We start from the raw sequence: 18,061 nt of genomic DNA on the forward strand, positions 1-18,061 counted from the left end.
ACTCGATCCTAAAAAAGTAAAAGTCGCTCAACTCTACTAGTCAGAATTGTAAAATTTAGCCAGAGCATGAAGGTGAAAACAGACTTGGGGAGTAAAGGGGTTAAACATTTACTCCAAAATGTGGTGTGACAATGCCTTAGATACACATACTTATGCAAGCAAAATACTGTAGGTTTGTCTTTTCAAGAAATACTTGTTGCCTCCTGTTTTTTTAAACAGATTACTTTCACTATATAAAATGTCAACCTTGACTGATTTTTACTTGATGTCATTAACACTTCCATTTTCAGTAAGGGTGTGTAGACATTTGACATCCATTGTTGCATTGATACAAGTTTTCACTGTTGTTTTTTTTATGTCACGGTATTTCAGTTACTGTAACAACAATTGTCAAGCTTTCTGTGTGACTCAATGATCTGTGGGTCGGAGATTGTATTGTTATGGATTGCATAATTAAACTGTTTAAAAAAATGTGTTTGTAGTGGAGAATTGGAGTGTAAGCCTGACATTATTATCTTTTTGACTGCCAAAAAAATTAATCTGCTGCAATGTTCTTCACATTTTTAATCTTCCATTCATCTTGGTGATGAGCGCTCACAAAGGTTCTATTCCTCTACTCTCGTGAATGAGATGAACCACACTAAAGAGTTTTTAAAGTGACTGTCCAATAAGTAGTTTGAGTATGATAAGTAGTTCCGAACCTACAGGAGATGGTTACCTGCTAGTTATTTTAGCGCTTGCCATTTGGTTGCTTTTTAGCAAACCCCTCTAACTTTTCTCACCCACTCTTTGTACGTCATATTTAGCATTAATATAAAGTGCAGCAAAACTTTATGAATATTTCTCAGTATAGAAAACCGGTGTAAATTATTTAAGAGATCCCCCCTCAGAGGGTTTATACATACATCATGGGTGAACAAACATAACAGGATTATACACTGCAGATGTTAAGTTAATATTGTATAATAAAGATTATTGTAGCACAGTGGTCCCCAACCTTTCTAAGAGCCACATATATCTCTGAGAGTTGGTTGGCAGCCACATTCAGCACCCCCACCCCCCCACACACTCTTCCTCTCAGTAGTGACATCCAGCGTCCCCCATTACCAGTATAACAGCACCCCACAAAAGGCACAGCGATCCCTTCTGCCCCTCACTCCCAGCCCGGTATACTTATATTCAGGGGTCCCAACTTTAACCCTATCCAGTATTCTGGATTCAAGCACTCCCTCCACACTATTACATCCACATTTAAGTACCCCTCCAAGGCCAGCTTGGGTCTTAGATTCTCTCATGCTAGAGCATTAAATTAATGACACTCCGATCAAACTCTGATGTGAGTGTCAGCTTAATGTGAATTGTAACACAGGATTTTTTCATCTTCTCCATTGTGTGAGGCCGCAGACTGTAGTCTGTCATCCGAGTGCAGTCTGATGATTTCAATGCACCCATAGACTTGCATGAATTGGTGCGTGCCATCCAATTTGTGCTGCAAATCGCAGCATGCTGCAAAATTCTCATGCCGAATCGGTATGAGAAATAAAACGCTGATTAGCACTGCCCCATAGAATGACATTGATCCGAGTGCTATCCGATAAAACACTGGATAGCCCTCGTCCGATGTATATGCTCGTGTGAGTGAGCCCTAATTGGGCAGTATCATCTCAATTCCAGCTTACCATATTGATCACACCCTTTCCCACCAGTGAATGTGCATCCAGATCTGCTCTTCTGTACACAACTACTTACAAAAGTTACCATCTGGAGACCTGCTCGTTATAGCCGCTTCCTAGTCTTGGTGCTAATCCACCAAGCTGGCAGACAGCCGAAAGCCATACATCTTGGGTTGTGAGCCACATGTGGCTCCCAGCCCATAGGTTGTGGACCTCTGCTTTAGGTCCTGTATTTTCACATGTCTATTTGCATTGGAGTTTTAACAAGACACATGGTGTAACAACCCTTTTTGTAACACTACTTACGGTATTTCATATACATTTATAAACCTGTGTTCGTATCTACGTTTGAGATCTGGTAAAATGATAGACACTATGACTGTACCGACCAGCGCTTTTGAGGTCTGCCCTGTGATAGATCCGGCTCGCTGTCATTTTCGGTTGTTCTGCTCCTATAGAGAGACAGAAAACTAAAAAGTATAGTCCGAGTCTAAATCAGCCCAGTGACGATGCTACAGTATCGCAGTATATTGCTACTTATCTTCACATCTGCTGCCTTTATTCAGACATCCACTAAAAGGCATTGTCTGATGATGACCACCCCTTCACTAAAGACAGCTCCTTTTAAAGAGTGCTGTTATTTTATTACCACAGCTCCCCTGAGTTTACTGGTTTTCGTGTTTCTTTCTATTTTTTTTTTTTTAATTCTGCCTTACAGTTCCAGAAATATGGGCCTAATTAATTACCGTAGGTCTAATTTTTACGGTCTTTCCAAAGTGGGTGTGGCTTACAAAGTAATTATGCAGAGCAGTTTACAGACACACCCCAGAGGATCCTGTGAGCTCCGCCCTCCTGTAGGACCACAAAAATTAGCACTTTATGAAAAAAAGTCCATATCTCTGGATTAAAAAAAATAGAGTAATCAGGGAGAAGCAGGAATAAAATAAGAGCAAACACTGGTCACTTTTCATCTGATGACAGATCCTGTTTAAGTAATAACCCATTGTGCATGTGAAGTCACCTGGCTCTGCCTAATGGGATGTCAAAGAAGAATGGGTGTACTTACAACCAGAACACCATGACGCATTCTAACACAATGGTGTTGGCGTTTTCTGCAAAAATCTAGTGATAAGTCCCATCTAATGTTTTTTTGTGATGCAATTTCGGATTTTGCCCAACACTATCCATGAGCACAGGCAACTCTAGTGCAGGGTTACCAACTCTCCAGAAATTGCTGACTGTTTGTAAAAAACTCGGTCACATTTACTGTCAGTAAAAAAATTAAAAAAATGAAGTGTCCACTAAAGAGAGGTTTATATGAGGCATTCGGAGTGGGTGACTGTTTAAAGTGTAAGGCTAGGGTCACATTGCGTTAGGGCAGTCCGTTTAGCGCATAGCGCTACGGAGTGCGTTAACGCAATGTCCCAAAAGGGATCGCGTTAGCCGATCCCGCTAGCGCAGATCCCCGATCTGCGCTAGCGAGGAACGGACCGCGAACGCTGTCCGTCACTCAAATGACGGCACATCGCTAGCGCACGCCCAATGTGGGCGTTCGCCATTACAAGCAATGGCGGCGTTAACAGACTATGTTACACCACGTTATGCCGCGGTGTAACGTAGTCCGTTAAACGTACCACCATAATGCAGTGTGACCCTAGCCTAATAGTCATTGAAATTTTCATTTAGTAAATCTATAGTACACATGATTTGCTTATTTCTCTGCCAGAATCAGTCATTATAAAAAATTCTCAATTTTGAGGTAAAATCTGTATTCAGTGAAGAAGGACTCTCCCATTACTGAGATAAGAGATGGCAGCTGGTGCTGATAAGATTCTATACAGATAGAAGGGGGAGGAGGACCTCTGTCTGTATCTACTCCCTCCTTCCATCTACACAGAATCTTATCAGCACCAACTGCCATCTCCTATCTACATAATGGAAAAGTCTGTCTTTATTGAATACAGAGTTAACCTCAGAATTGAGCATTTTGATAATGACCGATCAATTCTGGCAGAGAAAGAAGCAGATTTCTCTAATAAGATATAGTATAAAGTTACTTATTTTCATGTTTACTACTGATTTATGAAATACAAATTAAAATGACGATTACTCTGTAGACATCAAGCATTACATTTCTATTCTCGGCTCTGGTTGGAGATGTTTGATGTCTTCCACCTTTCTCTCAAGGTTATACAGTTAGGTCCATATATATTTGGACAGAGACAACATTTTTCTAATTTTGGTTATAGACATTAACACAATGAATTTTAAACAAAACAATTCAGATGCAGTTGAAGTACAGACTTTCATCTTTCATTTGAGGGTATCCACATTAAAATTGGATCAAGGGTTTAGGAGTTTCAGCTCCTTAACATGTGCCACCCCTGTTTTTAAAGGGACCAAAAGTAATTGGACAGATTCAATAATTTTAAATAAAATGTTCATTTTTAGTACTTGGTTGAAAACCCTTTGTTGGCAATGACTGCCCGAAGTCTTGAACTCATGGACATCACCAGACGATGTGATTCCTCCTGTTTGATGCTCTGCCAGGCCTTCACTGCGGTGGTTTGCAGTTGCTGTTTGTTTGTGGGACTTTCTGTCTGAAGTTTAGTCTTTAACAAGTGAAATGCAAGCTCAATTGGGTTGAGATCAGATGACTGACTTGGCCATTCAAGAATATTCCACTTCTTTGCTTTAATAAACTCCTGGGTTGCTTTGGCTTTATGTTTTGGGTAATTGTCCATCTGTAGTAGGAAACGATGACCAATCAGTTTGGCTGCATTTGGCTGGATCTCAGCACACAGTATGTTTCTGAATATCTCAGAATTAATTCGGCTGCTTCTGTCCTGTGTCACATCATCAATAAACACTAGTGACCCAGTGCCACTGGCAGCCATGCATGCCCAAGCCATCATACTGCCTCCACCGTGTTTTACAGATGATGTGGTATGCTTTGGATCATGAGCTGTACCACGCCTTCGCCATACTTTTCTCTTTCCACCATTGTGGTAGAGGTTGACCTTGGTTTCATCTGTCCAAAGAATGTTCTTCCAGAACTGTGCTGGCTTTCTTAGATGTTTTTTAGCAAAGTCCAGTCTAGAGTTTTTATTCTTGATGCTTATGAGTGGCTTGCACTGTGCAGTGAACCATCTGTATTTACTTTCATGCAGTCTTCTCTTTATTGTAGATTTGGATATTGATACGCCGACCTCCTGGAGAGTGTTGTTCACTTGGTTGGCTGTTGTGAAGGGGTTTCTCTTCACCATGGAGATTATTCTGCGATCATCCACCACTGTTGTCTTCCGTGGGCGCTCAGGTCTTTTTGCATTGATGAGTTCTCCAGTGCTTTCTTTCTTTTTCAGGATGTACCAAATTGTAGATTTTTCCACTCCTAATATTGTAGCAATTTCTCGGATGGGTTTTTTCTGTTTTCGCAGCTTAAGGATGGCTTGTTTCACCTATACGGAGAGCTCCTTTGACCTCATGTTTACTTCACAGCAAAACCTTCCAAATGCAAGCACCACACCTCAAATCAACTCCAGGCCTTTTATCTGCTTAATTGAGAATGACATAACGAAGGGATTGCCCACACCTGTCCATAAAATAGCCTTGGAGTCAATTGTCCAATTACTTTTGGTCCCTTTAAAAACAGGGTGGCACGTGTTAAGGAGCTGAAACTCCTAAACCCTTCATCCAATTTTAATGTGGATACCCTCAAATGAAAGCTAAAAGTCTGTACTTCAACTGCATCTGAATTGTTTTGTTTAAAATTCATTGTGGTAATGTCTATAACCAAAATTAGAAAAATGTTGTCTCTGTCCAAATATATATGGACCTAACTGTACATGTACCAAATAACACATGGTCCTTGCCGTGAAAGAAAACCCTGTCCCCTGACATTTATAACTAGCAAGTAGGGTGAGTACAGTTGTCCACCAATAACATTACATTCTCCCTTTTCAGTGATGTCACAAATTGTAATATCTGTAGATAAGAGGCAGAATTTCACATGCCACATTTTATTGATTTCATAAACACAAGTTCCTTTTTTTAACTGATAGTATTTCATTCTTCTCCTTACGTTACAGCATCAGATGGAATATGCACTTTATCCCTTCATGCGTCACGCATCACTCAACAAGGAGTTTATTCCTTAGTTTCACATAACAGGTATTATCTAGTGCAGGGGTCCCAAACGGTCCCATGAATTGTGGCTTGCGTCTGTCTGCCTGCTTGGTGCAATAGCTCCAGGTCTAGCAAACAGGTATGAAGAGCACATCTCAAAATGATGAATATCGTGAGTAGCCCTACACCGAAGAGCAGATCTGGACGCACATATTCTGGTCTTATTCTGTCAGAGGAGGTGCTTGAAGCTGTATGATACGGTGTGGTGGGACTGATTGATGGGAGAATAGTAAATAGGGTATTGTGGGAACCTCTAAATTTTGGTATACTTCTTCGGCTGCCATTGCTGTGAGGTGGGGCGGAAACTGAATGGGGCTCACAACCCTTTCTCAGAGCTGAATGTGGTTCACGACCCTCTCTCAGAGCTAAATGTGGCTTAGGACCATCTCTCAGAGCAGAATGTGCCTCAGGAACCTCTCTCAGAGCTGAATGTGGTTCACAACCCTCTCTCAGAGCTGAATGTGGCTCAGGAATCTGTCTCGGAGCTGAATGTGGCTTAGGACCCTCTCTCAGAGCTGAATGTGGCTAAGGACCCTCTCTCGGAGCTGAATGTGGCTCATGACCCTCTCTCAGAGCAGAATGCAGTTTCTGACCCTCTCTTCGAGCTAAATGTGGCTCACGACCCTCTCTCAGAGCGGAATGCGGCTCACAACCCTCTCTCAGAGCTGAATGTGGTTCACGACCCTCTCTCAGAGCTGAATGTGGCTCAGGACCCTCTCTCAGAGCTGAATGTGGTTCACGGCCCTCTCTCAGAGCTGAATGTGGTTCACAACCCTCTCTCAGAGCTGAATGTGGTTCACGACCCTCTCTCAGAGCGGAATGTGGATTAGGACCCTCTCTCAGAGCTGAATGTGGCTTAGGACCCTCTCTCAGAGCTGAATGTGGTTCACGGCCCTCTCTCAGAGCTGAATGTGGCTCAGGACTCTCTCTCAGAGCTGAATATGGTTCACGACCCACTCTCAGAGCTGAATGTGGCTTAGGACCCTCTCTCTGAGCAGAATGCGGCACATGACCCTCTCTCAGAGCTGAATGCAGTTCATGACCCTCTCTCAGAGCTAAATGTGGCTCACGACCCTCTCTCAGAGCTGAATGAGGCTCACAACCCTGTCTCAGAGTGGAATGCGGCTCACAACCCTCTCTCAGAGCAGAATGCGGCTCACAACCCTCTCTGAGCTGAATGTGGCTCACGACCCTCTCTCAGAGCGGAATGCAGCTCACAACCCTCTCTCAGAGCTGAATGTGGCTTAAGACCCTCTCTCAGAGCTGGATGTGAGTCACTACCCTCTCTCAGAGCTTAATGTGAGTCACGACCCTCTCTAAGAGCTGAATGTGACTCACGACGCTCTCTCAGAGCTGAATCTGGCTCACGACCCTCTCTCGAAGCTGTATGTGGCTCACAACACTCTCTCAGAGCTCAATGTGGATCACGACCCTCTCAAAGAAAAATGTGGCTCATGAACCACTCTCAGAACTGAATGTGGCTCACGACTCTCTCTCAGAGCTTTATGTGACTCACAACCCTCTTTCAGAGCTGAATATGGCTCACAACCCTATCTCAGAGCGGAATGCGGCTCACAACCCTCTCTTAGAGGTGAATGTGGCTCAAGACCCTCTTTCAGAGCTGAACGTGAGTCACGACCCTCTCTCAGAGCTGAATGTGGCTCATGGCCCTCTCTAGGAGCTGAATGTGACTCACGACCCTCTCTCAGAGCTGAATCTGGCTCACGACTCTCTCTCAAAGATGAATGTGGCTCACGCCCCTCTCTCAGAGCGGAATGTGGCAATGGCTCTCTCTCAGAGCTGAATGTGGCTCGCGACCCTCTCTCAGAGCTGAATGTGGCTCGCGACTCTTTCTCAAAGGTGTATGTGGCTCACAACCCTCTCTGAGAGCTGAATGTGGCTCAAGACCCTCTCTCGGAGCTGAATGCGGCTCACGACCCTATCTCAAAGCTGAAAGTGAGTCACAACCCCCTCTCAGAGCTGAATGTGGCTCACGACCCTCTCTCAAAGCTGTATGTGGCTCACAACCCTCTCTCAGAGCTGAATGTGGATCACGACCCTCTCTCAAAGATGAAAGTGGCTCATGAACCTCTCTCAGAGCTGAATGTGGCTCACTTCCTTCTCTCAGAGCTGAATGCGACTCCCGACCCTCTCTCAGACCTGACTGTGAGTCACAACCCTCTCTCAGAGCTGAATGTGGCTCACGACCGTCTCTCAAAGATGAATGCTGCTCATGACCCTCTCTCAGAGCTGAATGTGGCTCACGACCCTCTCTCAGAGCTCAACATGGCTCACGACCCTCTCTCAGAGCTTTATGAGGCTCACGACCCTCTCTCAGAGCTTTATGAGGCTGACGACCCTCTCTCAGAGCTAAATATGGCTCACGACCCTCTCTCAGAGCTGATCTCAACCCCATAGAAAACCTTTGGATGGAGTTGAAAGTCCATGTTGCCCAGCGACAGACCCAAAACATCACTGCTCTAGAGGAGATCTGCATGGATGGGAATGGGCCAACATACCGTCAGCAGTGTGTACCAACCTTGTGAAGACTTACAGAAAACGTTTGACCTCTGTCATTGCCAACAAAGGATATAAAACAAAATATTGAAATGAACTTTTGTTAATGACCTAATACTTATTTTCCACCATAATTTGCAAAATAAATCTTGCCAAATCAGACAAGGTGATTTTCCGGATTTGTTTTCTCAATTTTGACTCTCATAGTTGTGGTCTACCTATGATGTCAATTACAGGCCTCTCTCATCTTTTTAAGTGGGAGAATTTGCACAATTGGTCGCTGACTAAATACTTTTTTCCCCACTGTACATCATGTATTTCTCGGATAACATAGCAAAAACAGGAGGCCAATTGCTTTTAAAATAAGCAGCATGTCAAAGCTTGGCACTGAAAGTAAGCAAGTACTGCTGTGAACTCTGCAGATCTGTGGATGTGACCCTGGACAATGATATAAGATGTGAGATAAGCAGTGGAATGCATTTGTCACGATAATGTATGAAATGTAATATGATCTTGTAGCTTTGCCTGTTAGCACCCATGCTCTGGGCTTAACCCCCCCCCCTTCTCTCTGTGTTTCTGCTTGCTGAAATGTGTGTGTAGAAGAGGTTTTATTGCTTGTAGCTGCAAATTCCAGGTTCTGGGCAACTTACTCATTCCCTACTACCAAAAGAATTTTTTACGACCGCTGTAGCTGCAATAGACAATTGTACCAGCTAAAACTGGTCTGATAGCTCTCTCAAGACATGCGGTTCTTTGTTCTGTTATAGTAAGATATTGGGCCACCGATTTGGGCTAGAAAAATAATAAGTACATATTGCTAACTTCCATCGGTAGATCTGCCAAACACTGTAAGCGCGAGCCTCTAATCCCAACAGGTACAAAGTACGGATTTCTCCGTAACTGTGTGTCCCAACTAGCTCAAATTTGGTACCAATAGAAAGCCAATTGTAAAAGAAGATGAATGACAGGTGTGCTGTGATTCTGACATGTTCGGGAGCGAAAATACAAGAATTATAAGAATTGCTGTTAAAAGTTGTAGTCTGAGGAAAGGGGACAGTCTAGGTGAATCAGCCCTTTTTAGTGATGTCACAGCTGACCAGGTATAAGTCACTACCCTTCACCCAGCCTTCAGTCTTACCTGAGGAGCTCTTACTGCCAGCCCTGATGAACTGGGATATTTGGATCTCCGCCCACTAGCCTGGTTTTGCCTGAAATTATCTGAACACATGTAAGTGTTAATTTCTCATTTAATCCCTGTTATTTTATAATTACTTTGCACATACTTTCAATTGTCTCTTATTGTAACATCCTTGTAATATTTTTATAAACACTGCCTAATCTTTCGGAGTAAAATATTTAAATTACTAGTTTTCGTTCTCCTGCTCTAAAACGTACCCTAAGTCTTCTGAAGGGAATTACGCTACTGTTTTGGGTTAGCTTCGGCCCGTTAATCGAAGTTGGTGGCGGCATACCTTGTTCTGTGCCTGTGGGAGTCATTGTAGTGACGGCGGCGTTGATAATTATTGTTCCTGCCTGAGTGGGAGTAGTTATATCGCCTCGCTGCAGGGTGCCCAATAGCCAGTACATAGCAGGCAGCCTTTCTGGCGACTAATTACCCTAGGTGCAGTACCTAGTGTGACCTGAGGGTAAGGGGGGCGCCAGAGAGCTGCACGTTCTCAAGCGGAACTGTACAGCGGGATATACATAAATCCCTGCAGTTCAAGGTATATTGTAGAGCAGTGGGATAACTAAAATAAGCCCCTGCTGTAAACTGATAGGCCAATAACCTTGTGTGTGTTTTCATCACATTGTAGCAGTGGAGGGATAACTAAGATAAGCCCCCCTGCATATGTGATAGCTGTCTGTTGGCCTAAAGTCACCCCGATCCGTGACGTAGGGGTGACAGTCACGGTGTGAATCGTGACAGCATTGATGAGGTAAGCTACAGAGGTCACTGCATTTTCATATGATAATGCTTGATTAGTAAAGCAACATCGATATAATCATTGTAATTTTAAAAGACATGTCTGTGTAATGAGATGCACATATTGCCCACATCTCCCCCCTTGAAGTACAAGTGATGTTATGATGTGTAATGTGAATTGTGCTATATGTTAATGGAGTTAATGATGTGTGTAGTTTGACAGCAGGGAGAGTTAATGGTTGGGACTAGCCCAGAGTGGGAGGGGCTACGCTGAAGGGAGAGAGACAGTTTCTTCTCAGAACAGCAGAAAGGGTCTAGTGTGGGTAGAGAAGGGACCTAAGATCTATCTTGAACAGTGCTGAATGACGTGGGTGTCCCTAAGGGGAGAGGAGACACAGGATAGCAAGAATCTGAACAGAGAAGTAGAAGGAAGTCACTGAAGGAACAGGGTGATCGATCAGAGACGCGTCCAGAGTCAGGAGACCTAACAGTACCGCCTATAGTTTATAATTCACAGAGGTAACAGACCTAAATGGGGCAGAGTACATAAGATGAAGACAGTGCCCTGGGAGGGAGTTCAGAGACAAAAGATATAAGTACTGGCCATACTGGCAATATAGTTCCCTAGAGGGGAAGAAGACATGGAACATTGGGAGCCCCAATGGGGACAGTGCCGATAATGTCTATAAAGCGCTGTGAAACTAATGGCGTTATATAAGTGAGAAAAATAAATAAACATAGAACTCTACAAACTGGACTGTAGTACTGAGCTGGGTTGTGGTGACTTAGAGAGGAACATTGAAGATAGAGGAAACGCGAGTAAAGAAGAAGGAATTGAAAGTGTGTGTGAAGATTATCTGTATTCGCTCATCAAGTTTTGTGTTCGCTATTTACTGTGTATATTCGCCATCAAGATATTGTTGAGTTAAAAGGTCTATTTTTGACTGGACGTCTCCCTCATTGAACTGTCAAACCTCAGTTCTTGGCCAACTAACATCATCAGCTACATGCAGCCTGCAAGGGCATAGCGCCATCACAGGACAAGTCCACCCCCCAGCCAGGAACCCCACCTTCATGCAACATGGCTGTTATCGCTACTTGCCAGCCGACGTATCTGCGCTACAAGCCTGCAGCAATTTCACGAGTGTAGTAAGATGGCATCTAATAGGACACAAGGGTCGCCAGTCTGTTTCCATAGGTAGCAACACATATGCAAATATAAAGGATGTGCTGTTTATTACGCCTTTCACGCACTGCAGGAATTGTGATTTCCTTTGAGATAAGAAGTGAAAGGACTATACAGCGAGCTTGTGAAGTATTCATTAGCTACCGGTATATAGTTAGAATTACAGGATATTTGATCTACAAGTTACAATGCCAGGCATTAGGGATCTATGCACGGTATGACGTGCAACACAACAAAACACTAGTTTCTTTTCTGGCAGGTAAAACTTTTTTTTTTCCCCAAAGGTTCAGATTGGGTTAAAAAATAAGGGACCTTTATTGTTATGCATAAATAAAAAATAAGCCACTATAAATAAATATATAAATGAGGCAATACTCCCCTCAACATCCCCCTGCTGCTGTCCCGATGTTATCAGTCTCCCACCAGGTTATATACTTTATGCAGCAACGATAATGGAGGGACTGCCGCAGCCAATCAGTGGTGTAGTGGCTGACCGCTGCAGCCAATCATTGGCTCTGCAATCATATTCTCTGTGTCGAGAGGGAATAAGAAGTAGAGGCCAGTGGGAGACCTGAAAAGTGTTTGGAATGGTAGCAAGGGAATGATTTGTTTAAGGCAATGTCAGCCTTTAACCCCTTTAATGTTTATTCCATTGATTTTCCTTCCATCGCAGTGGTCATCAAAATAATGGAAAATAATGAAATAATAGAGTTCCCCATTATGGTAATTAGTGCTCCAACTGTTGGGAAAATGCCTCTTAAAGCAGAAATGCACCCTTACTGCAGTATCACTACATATTTAGTCATCCTTGACATTCAGGATTCGAGTAGTATTGCAACAACCCCTCTTGAGCTACAATTATGGCCGTACACCTGCTGTGTTCTCCAAAATAACACTTCTAGTTTGATTTTTTTCCCCCTTTTATTCCACTGACTTAGGCTAAGTGCAGATGACAGTAATTTTTCTCATCCGAGAAAATTTGGTCAATTATGCTAATCAGATCCGAGTTTAAGCATAGTGTGATCCGAGTCTCTCCAACAGGGAGAAGATGGAGAAAAAAAAATCTAAATCTCCATCTTCTCCATTCTGTCAGTCTGCGGAAATCAGACTGCACTCAGATGTTATCCGAGTGCAGTCCGATGTTTTCTACACACTCAGTGTGATCCGAATATCAAATCCATCTCAAGCACGCAGTGATTTTTTTTTTCCAGGACTGGCACTGGAAACAAATTAGACATGTGCTGGGCCCCAAACAATAACATGGGGATGGAGCTAGCCATCAGAACGATGGATAGCACTCCTCCGATTATTATAGTCGTCTGCACCTTATAATGGGTGAGTCAGGTTTCCACCAAGCTACATTATTCTTTCACAAAGCATCTGAGGTCTCAGGAAAAAGAAATAACGTGGAATGAGTATTGGTCCCTGCCGAGAACTGCAATTTATCTCCTATTCAACTGAACAGTAGCTGAGCCACCGTTCTTTGTAATGGCCACTACCCAGTGAACACTGTCCTGATTACATCTGGTCTGCACCAGCTGATTGTTGGGGGTGCCAGGGGCTGGACACCCCATTAATCTATTGATGACCTACACTTTAACTACTTCTGGAATGTCTTATAACTTCTGGCAGGTCCATGAATGACACTTCCGAGTGTCCTAGGTGGGTCCCCACCTGCAGGGATGGAGAGCTACTGGGAGAAATGGAGGAGCCACTTATTACTTTCTATGCCTTTCTGATAATGAGCACCATATACACAGATCAGGGGGCGACACGACTCCCCACGGGATGGAGGAAGAGGACGGAGCAACCGCGAGGATGAATTACTTCTGATACCCAGTTATAGGAAAAATTGGCAATACAAAAAAAATCTGCTAAAATGCCCCCAAAGCTGGGTAAGTGTGCAATAAAAAATTTACATAAATTCCTAAATAAATTAAACAAAGTAAAAATACGATACCACTAGACCAAACCAAATTGTAACTCTGTCCCCTACAACAAAAAATACATATATTTCCCGTATACAAAAAATGGGAGCACAGGTAAAATGAAATAAAAAGGTGAGAAAAAATCATATCCGATCCATTCTTTAAAATTTCTGATACAATAAGATTATATGGAAACAAAAAACCATAAATATTTAATATTTCAGTTTAACATGCGCTTAGAAAGAGGTCAGTGACAGGGAAGAGTTAATTTGGGAACAGGGAAGTTCAGTTTCAGGAGGTGGAAAAAAAATGACAAAATCGCATCCTAAGTATTCATCTGATGTGAGTCACAATTCTTATCCGGAAGATGAGAGGGAAAACGGAGCAAAAATAGGAATAGAGGGAAATAGAAAATACGGGGTGGGCACTGGGGGGCTGCCACATGGAAACATCACCATGCTGAGCAGTGAAGGTGCTCCAGTCACACAGAGCAGTGATGGGGAGGATGGGGGATGTGACAGGACACCTCTGCCGCGGGTTGGGGGTCTCAGGACTTCAATAGAGGGGCTGGCACAGAGAATGGCGCACTCTACAATGAAATGTCTCACCTGGCTGACGGCCGCCCCCTCGGCTGCACCTGCGCCCCCCGTGCGTGTCCTGGGGACAGCTCTGCACCTTCTCTGCCCAACTCTGCTGCACTTTTAAATCTCAGAGTGCGGCGCATGCGCAGTGCCAAGCAGGGAGGGTAGACTACAGAGACCTGTGTGGGAGGAGGTGTGACACAGGATCGTGACCGTCACTTCGGGGCTGTCACTTCAGAGGCAGAGCAGAGTCCTGCGTGGTCCTGGGGAATCGGGGACCACCTCATCACAGCACAACACGGAGAGTGGCCTTCTCTGTATCCAGGGCTGCCAGTCTCTGCCACCTGGAACTGTCCAGAATAATGGTCAGAAAAGGAGCTTTAACCCCTGCAGGACTCATTTTTGCACTTTGATCCCTCTTCTTCACTTTCAGAGTTATCCATTTTACAATATAATATGTTGAAAGATGGAATGTTAAAAAAAATGCAATTCCTCCATTGGTTTTTTGAGGTTCCTTTTTACAGAGTTCATTGTGCGGTAGCGATGACCTGGTGATATAGGTTTCTGGGTCAGTCCGATTATCCCGATACCAAATGTATAGTTTTTTTTATATTAGTGGTCAAAAAAAAAATTCCAAATTTATCGACTATATAATTGTCTAAGGGTCACTTCTGTCTTTCTGTCTGTCACGGATATTCATTGGTCGCGGCCTCTGCCTGTCATGGAATCCAAGTCGCTGATTGGTCTCGCCAGCTGCCTGTTATGGCTGCCGCGACCAATCAGCGACGGCCACAGTCTGATTAGTCCCTCCCCTGCAGTCGGCGCCCGCTCCATACTCCCCGCAGTCACCGCTCACACAGGGTTAATGGCAGCGGTAACGGACCGCGTTATGCCGCGGGTAACTCACTCCATTACCGCCGCTATTAACCCTGTGTGACCAAGTTTTTACTATTGATGCTGCCTATGCAGCGTCAATAGTAAAAACATTTAATGTTAAAAATAATATAAAAAAAATAAAAAATCATTATATACTCACCTTTCGCGACGCTCCGGTGACCGCTTCATGCAAGCGGCAGGTTCCGATGCCAAGAATGGTATGGGAGAAGGACCTTTCATGATGTCACGGTCATGTGACCGCGACGTTATCACAGGCCCTGCGCGAGAAGGACCTGCCACGACGTCACGGTCATGTGACCGCGATGTCATCACAGGTCATGCGCGCCTGCGTAAGAAGGACCTGCCATGACATCACGGTCATGTGACCGAACTACAAGGGGCCCTCGGAAGGTGAGTATATGTTTATTTTTTATTTTTTAACCTGTGACATACGTGGCTGGGCAATATACTCTGTGACTGGCCAATATACTACGTGGCTCTGGGCTGTATACTACGTCGCTGTGCAATATACTATGTGGCTCTGTGCTGTATACTACGTCGCTGTGCAATATACTACGTGGCTCTGTGCTCTATACTACGTCACTGGGCAATCTACTACGTCACTGGGCAATATACTACGTGACTGGGCAATATACTACGTCACTGGGCAATATACAGGCCCTTCTCAAAAAATTAGCATATAGTGTTAAATTTCATTATTTACCATAATGTAATGATTACAATTAAACTTTCATATATTATAGATTCATTATCCACCAACTGAAATTTGTCAGGTCTTTTATTGTTTTAATACTAATAATTTTGGCATACAACTCCTGATAACCCAAAAAACCTGTCTCAATAAATTAGCATATCAAGAAAAGGTTCGCTAAACGACCTATTACCCTAATCTTCTGAATCAACTAATTAACTCTAAACACATGCAAAAGATACCTGAGGCTTTTATAAACTCCCTGCCTGGTTCATTACTCAAAACCCCCATCATGGGTAAGACTAGCGACCTGACAGATGTCAAGAAGGCCATCATTGACACCCTCAAGCAAGAGGGTAAGACCCAGAAAGAAATTTCTCAACAAATAGGCTGTTCCCAGAGTGCTGTATCAGGCACCTCAATGGTAAGTCTGTTGGAAGGAAACAATGTGGCAGAAAACGCTGTACAACGAGAAGAGGAGACCGGACCCTGAGGAAGATTGTGGAGAAGGACCGATTCCAGACCTTGGGGAACCTGAGGAAGCAGTGGACTGAGTCTGGTGTGGAAACATCCAGAGCCACCGTGCACAGGCGTGTGCAGGAAATGGGCTACAGGTGCCGCATTCCCTAGGTAAAGCCACTTTTGAACCATAAACAGCGGCAGAGGCGCCTGACCTGGGCTACAGAGAAGCAGCACTGGACTGTTGCTAAGTGGTCCCAAGTACTTTTTTCTGATGAAAGCAAATTTTGCATGTCATTCGGAAATCAAGGTGCCAGAGTCTGGAGGAAGACTGGGGAGAAGGAAATGCCAAAATGCCTGAAGTCCAGTGTCAAGTACCCACAGTCAGTGATGGTGTTGGTCCACTGTGTTTCATCAAGGGCAGGGTCAATGCAGCTAGCTATCAGGAGATTTTGGAGCACTTCATGCTTCCATCGGCTGAAATGCTTTATGGAGATGAAGATTTCATTTTTCAGCACGACCTGGCACCTGCTCACAGTGCCAAAACCACTGGTAAATGGTTTACTGACCATGGTATTACTGTGCTCAATTGGCCTGCCAACTCTCCTGACCTGAACCCCATAGAGAATCTGTGGGATATTGTGAAGAGAAAGTTGAGAGACGCAAGACCCAACACTCTGGATGAGCTTAAGGCCGCTATTGAAGCATCCTGGGCCTCCATAACATCTCAGCAGTGTCACAGGCTGATTGCCTCCATGCCACGCCGCATTGAAGCAGTCATTTCTGCCAAAGGATTCCCGACCAAGTATTGAGTGCATAACTGAACATTATTATTTGTTGGTTTTTTTGTTTGTTATTAAAAAACACTTATTTGATTGGATGGGTGAAATATGCTAATTTATTGAGACAGGTTTTTTGGGTTATCAGGAGTTGTATGCCAAAATCATCAGTATTGAAATAATAAAAGACCTGACAAATTTCAGTTGGTGGATAATGAATCTATAATATATGAAAGTTTAATTGTAATCATTACATTATGGTAAATAATGAAATTTAACACTATATGCTAATTTTTTGAGAAGGACCTGTACTACATGACTGGGCAATATACTACGTCACTGGGCAATATACTACGTGGGCTGTGCAATATACTAGGTGACTGGGCAATATACTACATGACTGGGCAATATACTACGTCACTGGGCAATATACTACGTGGCTGGGCAATATACTACGTGGCTGGGCAATATACTACGTGACTGGGCAATATACTACGTGACTGGGCAATATACTACGTTGCTGTGCAATATACTCCGTGGCTTGGCAATATACTACATGGGCTGTGCAATATACTACGTGGCTGGGCAATGTACTACGTGACTGGGCAATATACTACGTGGCTGGGCAATATATTCTACGTGGCTGGCCAATATACTACGTGACTGGGCAATATACTACGTGGCTGGGCAATATACTACATGGCTGGGCAATATACTACGTAGCTGGGCAATATACTATGTGACTGGGCAATATACTACGTGGCTGGGTAATATACTACGTGGGCTGTGTAATATACTACATGGACATGCATATTCTAGAATACCCGATACGTTAGAATCGGGCCACCATCTAGTTTTTAATAAAAGTCTTTGTGCCACCATTTTCTGTGATCCATGATTTTCTTGTTTTCATCAGTGAGACAGCGTGTTTTGTGAGATGGCGTGTTTTTTCCTATGGCGAGATATCATTTTTATCGCCATTTTGGGGTACATACAAAGGTTTTCATCGCTTTTTGCATTTTTTGGGAGACGCTGTGGTTGACGCCTTCTACCAATTTGGGTGTATTAATTCCATATTTTTATAGTATGGACTGCTGCGGATGCAGTGATACTGAATATGGTTTTTTTCATTTTTCACTTTTTCAATTGGAAAAATTAAATTTAAACTCTATGCGACTGCAGACTAGTGAATGTTCACAATGCGAACCATACATACTGTGAGGATTCTCCGGTGCTAGGAG

At 43.7% G+C, this 18,061-nt stretch overlaps 1 protein-coding gene across 1 annotated transcript in view; it reads right to left on the bottom strand.

Annotated features, from left to right (window-relative positions):
* The window catches only part of SLC45A3 (solute carrier family 45 member 3), an 83,471-nt gene extending 69,346 nt beyond the window's left edge, over window positions 1-14,125 (bottom strand). Inside the window, exon 1 of the mRNA XM_069756231.1 lies at window positions 14,022-14,125. The gene's annotated coding sequence lies outside the window, so the exon portion shown is untranslated. The remainder of the gene's footprint in view (window positions 1-14,021) is intronic.
* Window positions 14,126-18,061: the final 3,936 nt, after the last annotated feature.

Source organism: Ranitomeya imitator, chromosome 3, assembly GCF_032444005.1.
Source record: "Ranitomeya imitator isolate aRanImi1 chromosome 3, aRanImi1.pri, whole genome shotgun sequence".
Taxonomy (NCBI): domain Eukaryota; kingdom Metazoa; phylum Chordata; class Amphibia; order Anura; family Dendrobatidae; genus Ranitomeya; species Ranitomeya imitator.